General features: G+C 56.3%; 1 pseudogene; it reads right to left on the bottom strand.

Annotated features, from left to right (window-relative positions):
* Positions 1-1,880: 1,880 nt before the first annotated feature.
* LOC139604549 (Fc receptor-like protein 5) overlaps positions 1,881-17,654 on the bottom strand; it is a 48,063-nt pseudogene continuing 32,289 nt past the window's right edge.

Here is a 17,654-nt window from a genome sequence, read left to right as displayed (position 1 = left end):
GGAACGATTTCCAGGGAAAGCCCCCAATAAGGAACAAAGCCCAGACACTGTCCTCAGCACGTTTCCTCCACCAGAGGAACCTGGCAGTGCCTCAACCTTCCTTGCTCTGATGGCCAACACAGCCTTTAGGAGGCTCTGGATCCTCTTCTCCCCTGTCCCAAACCCATCCCAAACCCACCCAAGCCCAGTTCCACACACGAGGATGTCACAAAGGCCTTGTGGGGGTTCTGGAGCCTTCCCCTTTTCCAGGGCAGTCGGGATCAGGCCATGGCACAGGGCGGGGTGTCAGAGACAGGAAAAGTTTGATGTCTGGAGACATTTTGGAGCACCTCCATCTGGCTGGGGTGGGTCAGGCCTTGCTTTTGGTGAGACAGGGCCCCATCTGTCCCTCAGTCCGTCAGCCATGGCACATTGGGGACAGTGTGATGCTCTGCCAAAGTCAGCTCCTGAGTGGCCAGGTGACCAGGAGTGCTAGCTGGGGAGATGGCCCTTGGTGGCCCAACTGGCTCAAAAGGCAGAGCATAAGGTGACCAAGTCCTTGATCCTGTCTCCTTTTGGGGTGTCTGTCCCCAACCGAGGAGTTGGCATCTCGTTTAAATGAGAAATATCTACCAAGGAAAGTGGGAACCTTCCTGGAATGGAAAAAAGACACGTGTGTAATATTTTCTTTAATTTCAAAAATGATGGGGCTTCCAGGCAAAAATGTTGGAAAAGCAATAATAGCTCTGTAGTAGGAGCGATTTCCCCTCTTCCCTCCTGCCCGAGGCCGCCATGGCCCCTGAGGGGATGGAGCTGGAGCGGGGCGCCCCCTGCTGGCCGGGAGTGCTCCCTGCAGCGCCCCCTGCTGGCCGCGGTTATAACTGCCACAAAAACCAACAGTGCTGAGTGGGTAGGAAAGTTCTGGGTTTGTGTTGTTGGTTCTGTTCTGCTTTATAAATTTCCTAGGAAACAGCTGTTATTCCTTTTCCTACCTTTTGGTCTGAAAGCCAAATCATTTTGAAATGAAAAAAGAGTTTTAGATGTGGGTCTTCTTTCCATTCCAGGAATGTTCCCACGTTCCTTGGTAGAGGTTTCTCATTTAAATGAGTTGCCAACCCCTGGGTTCCAGACTGGATGGGACAGACACTCTCAAGAGGAGACACCGTCAGGGACTTGGTCACCTCATGGTCTGCCTTTTAAGCCAGTTGGGCCACCAAGGGCCCTCTCCCCAGCTGGCACTCCTGGTCACCCGGCCACTCAGGAGCTGGCTTTGGCAGAGCATCCCACTGTCCCCAGTGTGCCATGGCTGACAGACTGATGGACAGATGGGGCCCTGTCTCACCCAAAGCAAGGCCTGACCCACCCGGGCCACATGGAGGTGTTCCAAAATGTCTCCAGACATCAAACTTTTCCTGTCTCTGACACCCGCCCTGTGCCATGGCCTGATGCCAACTGCCCTGGAAAAGGGGAAGGCTCCAGAACCCCCACAAGGCCTTTGTGACATCCTGGTATAGGGAATAGGGAAGAGGAGGGCTTTGGGACAGGAAACAAGAGAATCCAGAGCCTCCTGGAGGCCGCTTTGGCCACCAGAGCAAGGAAGGTCCAGGGCCCTGCCAGTTCCTCTGGTGGAGAAATGTGCTGAGGGAAACATCTGGGGTTTGTTCCTTGTTGTGGCTTTCCCTGGAAATTGTTCCTTCTGCGATCCTTTGGACTCTGCACCTTGTTGCTGTTGCTGTTGGTTTTATTCTCTCTCATTGCTGTTTCCGGAAATTCTTCTTCTCTCAGCCCTTTGGGATCTTTGTGCCTCGATGGGGTGCAGGAGGGGCAGTTTTTAGTGGCAGCACAGACATGAGTGGGTGCCTATGGGTGGGGACCCCCAGTGCCCCCAGTTCCCCCCAGTGTCACAGCACATTCCCGTAGATGTCACCGGGTTCCCGCGGTCGCCCCTGGGGTCCCCGTAGCTCCGCGTTGGTCACCTGGGGATGCTGGAGGGTGGTGGCACGGGGGGACGCTGCGAGAGACACGGGCTGTGGGATCTGGGTGGGGTGACACTGGTGGGTGACGTGTCCCTCTGCGTGTGTCCCCCCCCATACTCATCCCCTGCCCTCTTGGTGACCACGACGTGGGTGTACAGCACCTCCCCCTCCTCTGGGGGGGCCGGGGGATCCGGGGGGGCCCTGAGGGAACAAAGGGGATGTGGGGGGAGGGGGGGTGAATGGGAGGTCTTGGGGGTTGGGGAAAAAGGAGAGCGGTTGGTTTGAGCCTCCCACTCACCTTTCCTGCTGCTTCCTGGCAGCTTCAAAGGAAGGAGGGGATGGGTGACGGTGGGGTCCCAGGACCCTGAATATTATCAGGATTCCTAAACTCCCAAGGTACCCCCAAGAATCCCCGAAGCCCCCCAGAAATTATTAACCTCTCCCAACCCCCTGACCAAGTCAGCCTCAAGAACCCAAAGCCTGCCAGGGACAGAAAAACCCATCACCCCCAGGGCCCCTGAAAGAAACCCCAACATCCCTGCAGGACCTTCCAGCACCTCACCATACTCCACAGGACCCCCAAACAAGGTCACAATTTTGGGGCTGTGGGTGCTTCCCTATTGCTTCCCAACTCTGGGGGCCTCAGGAGCTCCCTGGGACCCCCATCCACCCACTGTCACCCACCCACACAGTGCCACCAGTGCCAGGCCACAATGACACCCACGAGCAGGAGCTGGAACAAAAGGGGCCCACCGACCCCTGCGGCCACTGCAAGAAACAGAGGGGGACCCATCAGGGTCACCCATGACCCCAGGGGTCCTGCACCCTACAGTGACCCCTTGTAAACCCACCTATGTCCCTGTGTGTCTCTTTGTCCCGCGGTGTCACCTCCAGGGCCAGCTCAGGACTGAGTGCCCGGAACACGCGGTGCCCCTCCTGTCCCAGCTGGTTGCTGGCCATGCACTGGTAGGTGCCCCAATGTCCCACATCGATGTCCCTGAGCTCCAGGAGGGGACCCTGGGCCACCTCCTGCCTGTTGTGCAGCCAGGTGAAGGTGACAGGGGCTGAGCCCACCTGCACTGAGCAGTGCAGGGTCATGTTGTCACCTGCATGCACCTGGCGTGACAGGGGACTGGGAGTGATGGTGGCATTGGCCACGGGCACTGTGGGGACAGAGACAGGGCTGAGGCCACAGGGAGGGGCTGGCAGCCGGTGTGGGGGGATAGGGACAGGGGGGATGGGTGTGGTGGGGGATTTTGTGTATGGGGTCACACCACAGAGGGGCGAGGGGACAAGGGGAGTGATGGAAGGACCCAAGAAAGGTGTCAGGGGGACATGGAGGTACCCAACCAGAAGACACAAGCAGGCCGTGGGGGCTCCCCATGCCCATCCCCACACTCACTGCGCACTGTGACCTGGAGCCAGGTGCTGAGCCAGGTGCTGCTATTCCACACGGCCCCTCAGAGTGCACCTGGCAGCTGTAATTCCCCGAGTGCGAGACCCCCATGGCGGGCACCAGCAGCTGCGGGGACCCCTGCGGGCCCCGCACCACCTGCCCGTCCCGGTAGAACACGTGCAGGAGGGGGGCTCGGGGCCTCCGGGGGCTGGGGGTGCTGAGGCAGCTGAGAGTCAGGGGGGACCCCAGGGTGGGCTTGGGGGGACCCTCCAGCACAGGCACCAGAGGGGAGGGGGATTTGTGAGCCTGAGTCCCTGGGGAGGGGCTGTGGAGTTGTCAGGGTGGCAGCTGTCGGGTGCTCACCGTGCACTGTCACTGTCACTGGTGCTGACTCCTTCCACCCCCAGGGTTTCACCCAGGCTTTGCAGCAAGAGCTGCCACTGTGGTTCAACTGCAGAGGGGACAGGGACAGCTCGGTCCAATTGGGGACCACCTGCAGCTCTTTCTCCTCATGGTAGAAGGACACCGAGTTGACCGTTCTGTTCCGCCAGCCCCAGCAGCGCAGTGTCACCGTGTCCCCCTCCTGCAGTGCCCATGCTGGCACCTGCAGTCTGGGGGACAGAGGGGTCCTGTCACATCTCAGGCATCTGGAGGGTCCCCATGTCACAAGGATCCCCGCACTGGGTGACACCCAGCGCACCAGGTGTCCCCAGCACCCACATGGTTTTCCGCACACTGGATGCTCTGGGATGTCCTCAAAGCAGGGGATGGGCTCTGGTAACACAGGAGGTGACCCATGGTGCGGAGCCCACCCAGAGGCCTCGGGCTCTAGAGGGTGCTGGGCTGGGGACACCCAAACCCCCCTCACCATCTGAGATGTTCACAGGCAGGTTGAACACACTGTCAGGTCTGCCACAGGTGCAGCTGCCACTCAGGGTTACAGTGAGGAGGTCGAGTCCCTCCTGCCCCCAGTGCTTCCCGTCCTTGTACCAGGTGGTGGCACCGGTGGTCCCCGAGCCCTGGCAGGTCAGTGTCACCCGGTCCCACAGCACCGCCGGCCTCCGGGGGGCTCCACCAGGAGCTGGGTGGTCTGGGCACCTGAGGGTGACAGGGGACACCAGACTGCCAGGGCCAGTGTGGGGCTGGGGACAGCGGGGTGGGGCCATGGCATCCCCTGAGGACTCACCAGCGAGGCCGAGGGTCTGGGCTGGAAGGGAGAAGGGACAGGGCTGTGTGGGGGTGGCACTGTAGGGACAGCAGCATGAGGGCACAGGGTGTGGTGTCTGTCCCCAAAAGGTCTCAGTGGGGGCACTGGGGTGGCAAATATGTCTCGAGGACAGGGACACAGCAGCCCAGCACAGTCCCCACCCTGGGGCACCCCATGGCTGTCCTGGGAGTCTCTGTGTCCCTTCCCCACTCACCCCTGGGTCAGGTGCCCCATTTCCTGGCTCAGCCATCCCAGGCAACACTTGATACCCAATTGGTTCAGACAAAATTACACATCCATAGAATAAAACCAAAAATCTTCTCCACACCTTTTTTTTTTTTTCCCAATAAAGTACAAACTCAGCAAAAATCAATCTGGCAAGGTATATAATACTCTGGTTTATAGAATCCATTGCTTTCTCAACAAGAACCTCACAATAAAACACAAATCACAATGAAATGAGACTTTTTGGTTCCCTTTAGGAGCCCCTTGGTGCATCCCACAGCAGTGTTTGCTTGTGGATAACAGAGAGTGTGGAATCTCCCTGAGTGTCCAACAGCTCCATGGGATTGTTCCCTGCCTGCTGGGCAGCAACCCAGCCCCTAAAGAAACCTTTTCTTGGACCATATTAAGGAACTCTTCCCATTTTTCTCGTTCCCACCCTGAAACTGGATCGACTTCCCATGGAGGAAGGGGAGAAGCTCTGTCCATGCTTGGGACAGTGCACAGGAATCTGTGGAAATGCCCCTGTGTTCCTCAGGGTCTGATTCCCTGGTAAATCCACTCCAGCCTGCCCTGAATTCCCCTGCCTGGGCACTCCCTGCTCCTGCTGTGACACCCCTGTTCCCCAGCACCTTTTGTGCAGCCCCTGCTCAATATTTCCACACTTTTCCCTCTTATTTGGTGGCCAGAGCCCAAACCCAAATATTAATTCCATGATGTTCCAGAAGTCTGCAGATTTTCTTCAAGAAGGAGCGTTCCAGTCAGGTTGTTGAGCAGATTGTTGTTGTCTTTACAGTAGTTTTGTGGTTTTCTCAGTCCCTTGGGGCAAGGGACAAAATGATCAATTGCTGCATTTCCGGACTGGTTCCCCCACAGCTGAACCTGCAGTGGGGGTTTCCAGCCAGCCCTGCTCTGAAAACCATGAGAGGCCCTCCCAGAGCCACTGCTTTGGCTCCCTTTGGGGTTTGTGCTTCTTGCAGGGCTGAGCAAACCACAGGCAGGGCCTTTTTCCACCCACAGAATTCTCACCTCTGCAGCAGCTCTAAAGCTGCCAGAATCAAAGCCAAGGGGGCAGGGGGGACCCTCAGGTGCTGGCTGCCACCTGGGGCTGGCAGAGCAGGGCTGGGCAATGGCCATCCCTGTGCAGTGGGGCTGGGCCATGGCTGGGCCCCAGCCTTGCATTGACAGGGGTCCCCAGGATGTGCCACCCCTGGGACAGGCACCCGGCCAGGAATGTGCAGGGACATTTCCGGAACTGCCATCCCTGGGACAGGAGCCCCCATGCCAGGATGTGTCACCCCCTGGGACAGGATCCCCCCAGGACAGGAGCCTCTGGATGTGTCCCCCGAGGACAGAACCCCCCCCTTTTCCCATCTGACTCTCAGCACAAACGGCCTCTTCCTTCTTGTCCAGGAAAAGGAAAGTGAAAGTGTTGAGGGGGCACAGCCCAACACCTCCATCCCCCCCAGCCTCCCCACCCTTCCCTGCACCCCCTGCTCCCCATTTTCCCCCTCCCCTGGCTCCCCCCAACCCATTCCCTGCTCAGGTGCTCCCCGGGATTGCTGAGCCAGGAACGGGGGCAGAGGGCACCTGGCACAAAAGTGAGGAAAATAAGGAAAAAAAAGCAATAAAAACACAAAAAAGTCAAAGACATTGGAGGGCACAGAGGCCAAGCTACCCAGGACCCCCATGTGATGCCTGCCCAGGAAACAAGCATCCCAGGGGGGCTTTGCTTGCTCTGGGTCACCCCAAATCTGAGGCACACAGGGAAGGAGCTGAGACTCCTGAGCCCATCCAGCAACTGCTCATCCCTGGCACCCTCATTCCTCCTGGAATCTAAACATGGGATCCCCATTCCTTATGTCCCCTCATCCCTGGGACCCCCATCCCAGTACTTACATTCCCCAGGATCTCCATGGCCCAGCACCCCTTTCTCACGGAACCCTCTCCTGTTCATTCCATCCCCTGAAACCCTCCTTCCCTCAGGACCTGACTGGCCAGGGCTCGGGGACCGCCGGTGCCACCACCTGGTACAAGGATGGGCAGCGCTGGGGGCAGTAGGGAAGTGACCGCCTGAGTGTCACCGAGAGTGGCACCTACACATGTGTCAGACCCGGAACCGGGCACAGCCCCCCCGTTAGGATCTTAGATGGTGAGAGTGGATCTTTAATGATCAGGGTGGCCCCTGAGAGGTCAGGGTGGGCTCCACTCCATGAGTGTCCTCACACCCCTCGTGTGGCGAGAGCCTGTGCCCTGCACACAGAGACATGCCAGTGCAGCCCAGTGCACTCCAGAGCACCCAGATGTCCCTGGTGCTATGGGCACCCACCTCAGAATGGTCTCATCAGTGAGATGTGACCTTTCTGTCCCACAGACCCACTGGTGCTGCAGGTGCCAGCGCGGGCACTGCTGGAGGGGGACACAGTGACACTGTGCTGCCGGTGCCGGCAGGAAAACCATCTCAGCAGGGTGCGATTTTACCGGGATGAGAAGGATCTCGGGGGGTCCCTCAGGGGAACCGAGCTGTCCCTGTCCCCCCTGCAGCTGCACCACAGCGGCCGCTACCGATGTGAGGGCTTGGTGGGGTCCTGGCAGCCACGGGCAGCAGCAGTGACAGTGACAGTGCAGGGTGAGCACCACCACGGCCGGAACTCCAATCTCCTGACACCCCCAAAAGTACAGCCCGGTAGATTCAGAGCCACCACCCAGGGGACAGCCATCCCTGGCAGGGACGTGACCGCCTCATTGTCACCAGGAGTGGCACCTACACATGTGACAGACCTGGCACCGGGCACAGCCCTACGGTGACAGTCTTACATGATGAGGGGGGTTTGGTTGACCCCAGCCTGGCTTCTATGGGGACCCCAAGGGCTCTGGGTGGGCTCTGCTCCATGGGTCACCTCCTGGTGTGACCAGAGCCCGTCCCCTCCTCTGGGGACATCCCAGACCATCCCTGTGCAAGGAGACTTCTCTCTCACAATGGGTGGCTCCTGGTGCCTCCTGGTGCCATCATGACCCTCCTGATGGCCCTGGTGTGACAGGACCCCTCTGTCCCCCAGACTGGCTGGTGCTGCAGGTGCCAGCACGGGCGCTGCTGGAGGGGGACACGGTGACACTGCGCTGCCGGAGCTGGCAGAACAAACCACTCACAGATGTGTACTTCTACCACGATGGGAAGAAACTGCAGGGGCTCCATGATGGGAGTGAGTTGTCCCTGTCCCCTCTGCGGCTGCACCACAGTGGCCGCTACCACTGCACGGGCCGGGTGGTGTCACAGTGGAGAGAGTCAGAGCAGGTGACAGTGACAGTGCACAGTGAGTGCAGGGATGGGGACAGGGAAGCCCAACAACCTCTGAGGGTTTCCTCAGCACTGCCTGAATCCTTCATCCCTCCCTTTACTCCTCTCTGGGTCACCCCAAATTTCCCAAGTCCCTCTTGGTTTCCCCCATGACTGCCCAGTTCCCCCTGCACATCCCTCATCCCTCTCTTTGTCCTCCCCAGCCCTCCCTGGATTCCCCACCCCTTCCAAGGTCCCTGCTCCACCCTCTGGTCTCTGTGCCTTCCCTGGGTCCTCCCGCCCATCTCTAAACCCCAAATCATTCTCTGAGGCTCCTCAGTCTCTCGTCTGGTTCCCCATCCCTGCCTGGGTCTCTCCCCCTTTCCACGGGGTCTTGCCATTGTCCCCAGGTCCCAACATGCCTCCCAGGGTCCCCTTCTGCTCACTGGGATCCTCTCTGCTCCCCTCCAATAACCTTCTTTCCCCTCCTGTGTCCCCCACCTCCCCTGGGTCCCCAATCCCTCCTGTGTCCCCCCATAGGGGTCCCGCTCTTGGGGGTGTCCCTGTCAGCGCAGCCCCCCGGGGGACAGGTGGCACTTGGGGACAGCCTGGTGCTGAGCTGCACGGTGGCCGTGGGGACAGGTGTCCTGTCCTTCTCCTGGCACGAGCAGGGCTCATGGGCACCTCTGGGCTCCCGCCCCCTGCCTGGAGCTGCACCACGTTGGGGACAATGACAGCGGCCAGTACCGGTGCCGGGTCAGCGACGGGGACAGCGTGGCCGAGAGTGACCCCCTGAATGTCACTGTCCTGGCTGAGCAGGACCCTGGGGATGGAGGTGACCCCACCCATGGCACTCCCATCCCACCTTTCTTTGTGCCAGCCCTGTCTTTGTCCCCACAGTGCCCATGGCCAATGCCACCATCACTCCCGGTCCCCTGTCACACCAGGTGCATGCAGGTGACAACGTGACCCTGCACTGCTCAGTGCAGGTGGGCTCAGCCCCTGTCACCCTCACCTGGCTGCACAACGGGCAGGAGGTGGCCCAGGGTCCCCTCCGGGAGATTGGGGATGTCAATGTGGGACATTCGGGCACCTACCAGTGTGTGGCCACCAACCAGCTGGGACAGGACGGGCACGGCGTGTTCCGGGCACTCAGCCCAGAGCTGGCCCTGGAGGTGACACCCTGGGTCTCAGGGTGGGTCCCACAGGGTCACCAGGGAGAGCAGGACCCCCGGGGTTCCAGGTGACCCTAATGTGTCCCCTCTGTCCCCAGCAGTGGCTGTGAATGTCGGCAGGAACCTCCTGTTCCTGCTCCTGCTCCTGGCTGTCATCGGGGGCTGTCACTGGTGGCACCACCGGGGTGGGTGACGATGGGGGGGGATGGGGGTTCTGGAGTGAGGGGAAGCCCCAGTGTGGGGGCAGAGATTGGCAGCACCCAGGGCCCCTGAGCTGGGGGACACTGAGCCTACAGTGACCTCGGCTGGGGGTCCTGGGGGATGTGGGGGCAATTTGGAGGGTCTTGGTTGGGCTTCAGGGTCATTGCTGGGTGGGCTTTGTGGCACATTGGGGTGGCACTGGGAACTCCTGAAGGGTTTGGGGAGCTCCTGGATGTCTGTGCAGGGATGTTGGGGGATCTTTCTGGCGTCCTGGGGGAGATCCACTGTGCCCCTCCCTGCCAGGCTTGGGGTTCTGGGGGCTCAGAGGGTTGCGGACACCGGGGGTGTTGGGCGCACTGCAGTGGTGCAGAAGTTCCAGAGGGTTCAGGGGTGCTCAGAGTGTCTGGGGAGAATCAGGGATCTGGTGGGAATCAGGGCTGCAGTGGGGATTTGGGGGTCCCGTGGGTGGTTGGAGCTGCAAGGTCCCAGGAAGGTTCAGGGGTCCCGGTGTCCCCTCGGTCACCCCCTCCCCTTTCCCTTGCAGAACCCAGGAAGCTCCAGGACAGGTGAGTCGGGGCTTGGGCTGGGACTCCCCTTTTCCCTTCCCCAGACTACTGAGATCCCCCCTTATCCCCACAGGACCCCCCGTGGAGGAGGGGGCTGTGCTCAACACCCACATCATGGGCACCGAGTGGGCAGAGGGAGAATTCGGGGGGGACAGGGACACGTCACCCACGGGTGTCCCCCCCCCCCCCTCACCCAGGTCCCAACAACTGGAGTCACTCTCACAGCCCCCACGGGTGTCCCCCAGCCCTGCCCCACCTCGGGATCCACAAGTGGCCAACGTGGAGCTGTCGGGACCCCATGAGGGACAGTGGGACCCCCATGACGACGAGAGCGTGCTGTGACACTGGGCGAACTGGGGGCACTGGGGGCACTGGGGGTCCCTGCCTCAGGGTACTCCCCGTGTGTTCCCCCCCCAGATCCTGTGCTCCCATACTCAGGGGTTGCCCACAAGTGGGGGCTCCCATGTGGGGCTGCCCAGAGCTCCTCATTCCAGTGCTCTCAGTACCCCCAGGGGCTCCCCATTCCCTCCCCCAGTGCCAGGGGGCACAGGATCCTTGTCCCTCTTATTGGACCAAAAATGCAGCTTTGTGATTAAACTGGGAGAAATGGTTTTTGTTTGTTCAGCTCTGCCTGACGAGCTCGGGAATGAGGAGGGTCCTGGTCAGGTTGTTGAGCAGATCCTTGTGGGATTTTCAGGATTTTTGGGGCTCCCTCAGTCCGTTGGGGACAGGAACAAAATGATCAATTGCTGCATTTCCGAACTGGTTCCCTCACCCCTGCCCTGGAGCGGGGAAGGAGCTGCCGCTCCCTGTTTGTCCCCTCTCGGGGTGACACAGACCAAGGGCTCGGGCACCTGTGGCGGTGCTGCCCCGTTACCTCGGGCACCGATCCGGCAGCTGCCGAGCCCCTCGGGCCCACCCCAGCTCAGCCCATCCCTGCCCGGTGCCCAAAGCCCGCACCTGGCGCTCCCCGAGCGGCGTCTGAGCCCTGGAGCTGCTGCGGAGCCCAGGCCAGGGGCATCGGGAGGGCGGAGGGGCCCGGGGACCCCGGGGAGGAGCCCCCGGCGCTGCGGGAGCGGAGTCCCGGCCTCGGGTCACTGTCGCCGGTCGCGGCTGCCATCGCACTGCGAGAGCCGGGACTGTCCCGGGCTGCGGGGACCGACGGTGTCGCTGTGTCCCGAGGGGGGATTTTGGGGTCTCACCCCGTCCTTTCCGGGACCCCCCGATCCCCCATCCCCCCGTGGCTCCGGGGCTGTTGGGGACGTTGGGGACAGCACCGCTCGCGCCGAGGGCCATTGGGGCCATCTCGCGACAGCCGCTGCCGCTGCCCACGGCTGGGCCTGGCGACAATCGCGACATCTGCATCCCCCAATGGCGACACGCGACAGCCGCCCCTGCCTGGGATCCGCCTCCCTCCATGCCGGGGACACCCCGGGGTCCCGGGTCCCCAAAACCCTCCTGGGGACACCTCGGGCCCCCCTGACCCGCCTCGGTCCCTCCCGGGCTCGGCGGAGGCTCCACAGAAGCTTCGGGCCTCGGAGCCTACGCGGGAAGTGCCGGGTGCGGGGTCGGGCACCGAGGGGGCACCGGGAGGGGAACCGGGCAGGGCTGGGGAGGGGGGATCTGGGCACCGGAGCGATTTTGGGAGGATCTGGGCAGATTTTAGGGTGATTTGGGGGATATGGAGGGCATTTTGAGGTGATTTGGGATTATTTTGGCGGCCATTTGGGGGATTAGGAGGGGTTTTAGGGTGATTTTAAGGGATTTTGGGGGTGATTCAGAGGTGATTTTTGGGAAGTCAGGTGAGATTTGGGGTGATTTTGGGGCAGATTTTGGAGAGTTTGGGGTGATTTGGGGGATTTAGGGGATATTTGGATATTTTGTGCAGAATTTGGAGGATGTTGGGGTGATTTGGAGGATTTTGGGGCAATTTGGGTTGTAGGCATTTTGAGGAGTTTGGGGTTGGTTTTGGGTTGATTTTGGTGGATTTTCAGGGGATTTTTATGGTATTTTGGGGGCAATTTTTATGGGAGTTCTTTGTGGGATTTTGGAGAATTTGGGGGGGATTTTGGAGTCTCACCCCATCCTTTCCCGCAGCCCAAGGGCCGCTCCAGCCCCATCGTGCTGCTCCATGATGTCACCAATGTCACCGCCGCCCCCAGAGCACTGCCCTCGCTCTGGGACAAACCCAAAAGTATCCGAGTCATCATCAGGGACCTGATCCAGGAGCTCATGTGAGGCTCCCAAAATCCAACATTTTCCCCCCAACATCTGCTATTTCCCCCCTCCCCCGCCAAAATCTGGGATTTTTTGCCCCAAAATTCGTGATTCTTTCACTGAAAAGTCAGGATTTTTTCACTGAAATTTCAGGATATTTTGCCCCAAAATTTAGGAATTTTTTGCCCAAAATTCAGGATTTTTTCATTGAAAAGTCAGGGGTTTTTTCCTCCAAAATTCAGGATATTAAAAAAACCCGGATTTTTTGGCTGAAAATCTGGTGTTTTTTCCCCCCCAAAATCTGGGATATTTTTCCCCTGTCACTGATCTTGGCCCATGTCCCCCAGAATTACCAGGGATCGACCCCTGGCCTCGCTCATCATCGGCATCGATGAATTTCAGCGGATCCAGGAGGAGGCTCAGCCTCCGTGGCAGCTCGCGGATCGGCTGTGGATCCTCAAATCCCACCAGGACGCAGCTTTTGAGGGCATCTCCTGATTCCCTGAGCCCCAATTTCCCAATCCTAAATTTCCTGATCCCCCTTTCCTTATCCCAAATTTCCCAATCCCAAATTTCCCAATCCCACTTTTCCTGATCTTGATTTTCCCAATCCCGCTATTCCTGGTCCCAAATTTCCTGAGCCCAATTTTCCCTATCCCAAATTTCCCAATCTCGATCTTCCCAATCATAAATTTTCTGATCCCGCTTTTCGCTTTTCCTGATCCTGCTTTTCCTGACCCCATTTTCCCTGATCCCACTTTTCTGATCCCAACTTTCTCCCAATCCTGATTTTCCCAATCCCACTTTTCCTGATCCTGCTTTTCCTGACCCCATTTTCCCTGATCCCACTTTTCTGATCCCAACTTTCTCCCAATCCCTATTTTCCCAATCCCACTTTTCCTGATCCTGATTTTCTGGATCCCGTTGTTCCTGATCCTGATTTTACTGATCCACGGAATGCCCTGGGATGTCCCTGGGAATGTTGCCAAGAATGGCTCTGGGAATGTCCCCGGGAATGCCTTGGGATGTCCCAGGGATGTCCCCAAAATGTCCGCGGGCTGTCCCAGGGACATCCCTGGGAATGACTCCCAGGAAGACACCGGGAATGCCCTGGGCTGTCCCTGCGATGTCCCCAGGCTGTATTAACATTGTTTGTGATTCTCTTTATGGTACAGGAATCATTGAGAGAATTCAGCACTCATTCCTGAAGGAAGTCTCTAACAAAGTTCTTTTTCTGTTATTACCCTCTCTGTACAACTTTTCACTTCCCAGGTCTCAGCAATACAACCTTCTGCACTTTGGATCACACACCCCTCTGCCTGGACCTGCACTGGAAGGTGATGTGAAGGCGGATAGCCTCGCCATGACAGTCACTATACCACAAAAGTTAGGGCAGGCCAAACTTTCTCATGATTTCTACCATCAAAATGCCCGAGCACTGGGAAAACAATTCCACCTGACTTTGCCACAAGCACGGGATGTAGGGAATCCTTGCTCACAGTGTCAGCAGACTCTTTCTTTGCCACAAATGTTAGGTACAAACTCACAAGGGTTGAAACCTAATGACATCTGGCAAACAGATGTAACACACTTTTCGAGCTTTGGGACTTTTAAATATGTCCATGTTTCTCCTGATACCTTTTCTGGATTCATAGAAGCGACAGTACACAAGGGTGAGAAATCCATGGGAATTTGATGGGAATTTCCCATGCCATGGGAATTTGATAGAAATTTGGGAAGGGAACTGAAGGATTCTAAATGCCTGGAATGCTTTCATTCCTTGGGAATATTGGAGGGGAGCTGCAGGATTCAAAATTCCCAACGTCCAGAATGCCAGTATTCCATGGGAGTTCCATGGGGAATTTGGGAAAGGGAGCTGAATCATTTGAAATTCCTGATGTCCAGAATGCAATTATTCCATAGTTTTGGTGGGAATCTGGGAGGAGAACTGGAGCATTCTAAATTCCCAACACTCAGAATACCCTTATTCCTCGGGAATTTGGAAGGGGAACTGAAGGATTCCAAATTCTGTATGCCCCAAATGCCATTATTTCATGGGAATTTGGGAAGGGAGCCACAGGATTCAAAATTCCCAATGCCCAGAAGGCAATTATTCCATAGTTTGGGGGGAATTTTGGATGGGAACCGGAGGATTTGAAATTCCCAATGCCTGGAATGCAGTTATTTCATGGGAATTTGGGAAGGGAACTGGACGATTCTCAATTTCTGATGCTCAGAATGCAATTATTTCATAGGAATTTGGGAAGGGAACTGAAGGATTCAAACTTCCTGATGCCCAGAATGCCGTTTTTCCATGGGAATTTGGGAGGGGAGCTGGAGGATTTGGGATTCCTGGTGCCCGGAATGCAGTCATCCCATTCTCCAGTTTTGGTGGGAATATGACATTGGAGCTGGAGGATTCAAACTTCCTGACACCCAGAATGCTGTTATTCCATGGGAATTTGGGAGAGGAATGGGAGGATTTGAAATTCCTGACACCCAGAATGCTGTTATTCCATGGGAATTTGGTGGGAATTTGGGAGAGGAGCTGGAGGATTTGAAATTCCCAACACTTGGAATGCCATTATTCCGTGAGCATTTGGGAGAGGAGCTGGAACATTCAAAAATTCCTATGCCCGGAATGCCATTATTCCATAGTTTTGGGGGAAATTTTGGAGGCGAACTGGAGGATTTGATGCCTGGAATGCCATTATTCCATGGGAATTTGGAGGGAGAGCTGGAGGATTCAAATTCCTCATGGCCGGAAAGCCATTATCTAATGGGAATTGGGGAGAGCAGTTGGAGCATTCAAAATTCCCAATGCCTGGAATGCCGTTATTCCATGAGAAATTGGAAGGTAAATGGGGGGATTGAAAATTCCTGACGTCTGTGCCTCTCATGTGCCTTTGCAGCTGCCAAAAGTGCAATTTTGATCTGTGCTAATCATGCTCGTGCCAAACATTGGCACCAGTGCTTGTGCATTTTGATGGGAAAAAGCATGACTCAGTTTTGCTTGTTCAAAATGTTTGGCAAAGTGTTTGAAAAAACCATTGTCAGTTTGTCGGCTCTCGCATTTCCTTCTGCCTGCCATGAATCCTGGAAGTGAGGAATGAACCCTGATATGAGAGACAAAATATTGGTTAGTTCTGAGTGTCAAAATTGTAGAAAGACATGAAAGCCAACAATATCATTTGTAACATCCTTTAAAACTGATCCTTCTATTCTTTTAACAATACTAGCAACATAAGATAAATCTGTAATTAAATTCAAAAGTTCTGAAAAGAGCTGAAATGCTCTAAACTACTGCAGCCAGTTCAGCAATCTGAGGAGAGCCCTCTATTGTTTGAACATCTGACTTTCATGTTTGTGTTGTTTGATTTTGCCATACTATTACTGATTTGTGTGTTTTCCCTGCTCCATCAGTGAGGAGAGTTATAGCACTTAAAGGCTCCTCACTTAGAATGGGTTTTTCTCTAAAACTTGCAACAATTTGTGGCCTGGGTAATGAATAGAACAAACACCTGAATAATTTAGCGATGCAATTTGCAAGTCTGAATTTTGCAAAGCCCAATCAACCCTTTTCACAGGTAAATAAATAAATACAAAATCTTGGCTTGCCATCGTTAGCAATCTCGTTCTGGCTCTAATTATGATTTCAGCTGTCATCTCCATGGTTGTAAAAATTGTTTTTGGAGACCTATAAGGAAGAAAAACCCACTGTTTTATTACAAAGGCTCTTTCTCAGAAGTATTCCATTGAAAAATGAGACCATAAAGTTGCATTTTTTCTCCTAACACTGCAAGAAATGCAGTGTCTATGGAATTCTACAAGATTCCCTTACTTTTATTTCTAGCTTTACAAGAAAAGAGTAAGATGTTGGAGTCAACCAAACTAAGGCATAGGGTCAGCTGGACTTCACACCAAACAAACCAAGCCTGATCTTCAAGGTCTGGGAAACATTCATCTAAATCAGGGCAAGCCTCAGATCTCCTCCCAAGAGCCTTTGGAGTAGTTATGCTCATTAGTCCAAGTTCCACTCCCCTATTGGTTACATGTGTTCCATATATAGTATGGTTTCTAGAATGTTCCACCCCCAAGACTATATATTCTTACCTCTTCCTTGTTTGTGGCCCTTGGAGCTTCTCCCTATGTTGTGTTCTGTTCCTAAGCATAGTTCCCATTTTTATTTCTCATTAAAAGTAATTTCCTTGTTGGGCACTCCATTGTTCCCTCTCCTTCTCTCCTATTTTGCACCACGTTCACCCTGAAGTCAGGGGACCCAAAGGTTTGTCACAGCCACCCTCACTGTGACAGGCAGTGCCCGGAGCGCTGTCAGGCAGTGCCGGGATCCCGGCTGTGGTTCTGGTCCCCACAAGTGAGGAATGGCAGCCCCAGGCTCAGACCCAGGCAGAAAGCCAACCAAGGGAGAGCAGAGGGAGGGCACCCTTCCAGTCTCTCTTGGGCATGGCTGCAAAACAGCCCCTGCTGCTTCTTCCTCCACCTGTGTTTGGGCTGTGCAGGTGGCAGAGCCAGCCAGGTTGTGCTCTGTGTTCCAAAGCCTGTTGGGAGTGGGCATGAAAAGCACTGTGTGCACAGCACAGAGTCCTGGAAGGTGCTGGCAAGAGCATCCTGCAGGAACAGGGCTCTGGTCCCTGGCCAGGAACAGCCTGGTTTTGGTGCTGTGAGCGCAGGCAGGAGCTGAGGCAGGTGAAGAGGCAGCGGGCAGCTTGTGTTTGTAGAGGACCTGGGGCTGCACGTCTGAACCTGCACCTGGAAACTCACTTGGGGGAATAGGAGCTAGAGCTGGAGTGCCTGTCCTGAAAGGACCTGAAGTCATTCAGCCTTGCCAGCTTTTCTTAAGGGTGTGTTGGTGTTCCCTAGGAAAGCTGCACATTTGGGGAAACGCCTTTGGAGGAAAGGGGCTTGCTTCTCAAGGAAAGAGCTTCCCAGGGAGCTCCCAGTGAGGCAAGTGTGAGTATCCCCCTCTGGCTCTCTTCTGTGCTCCTTTCAGTCCTTGAGGCCTGTTGAACTTGGCAGAGGGGCAGGGAAAAGGCAGTGAAGTGTAGGTTTGGCATCTGCCTGGACCTGTGGAAACCAACCCAAGCACCTGCAGCAGGGTGTGCTACCCCCTTTGGACAAAGGTGTGAGCAGGAGCATCTCTGTCCAGCCATGAGCCCCAAAGCCCTCTGTGAGAGCTGTGAATTAAAAGGCCTTTACACACACACTTTTCACATCTTTCCTGTCTGCTGTGTTTCAACTCTTGGCAATATGCATTTGCCTCCTGCTTGGTGGGAGCTGCTGTGACCCAGGGCAAGCACAGAGCTCCGATGTATGGGCCAGGGAGCGCGGAGAGTCTTGGCTGCTCTTGGTGTGTCCCTGGCCTAGGAAAAGGCCTCCCAAGGTGTCCTGCTCATTGGCTCACCCTGTGCATCTTGGAG

The sequence above is a fragment of the Agelaius tricolor genome, unplaced genomic scaffold (assembly GCF_023055355.1).
Source record: "Agelaius tricolor isolate 1412-34295 unplaced genomic scaffold, bAgeTri1.0.p SCAF_52, whole genome shotgun sequence".
NCBI classification, from domain to species: Eukaryota; Metazoa; Chordata; class Aves; order Passeriformes; family Icteridae; genus Agelaius; species Agelaius tricolor.
Note: the sequence above shows the minus strand (reverse complement) of the source record. Positions and strands in the feature narration are given on the sequence as shown.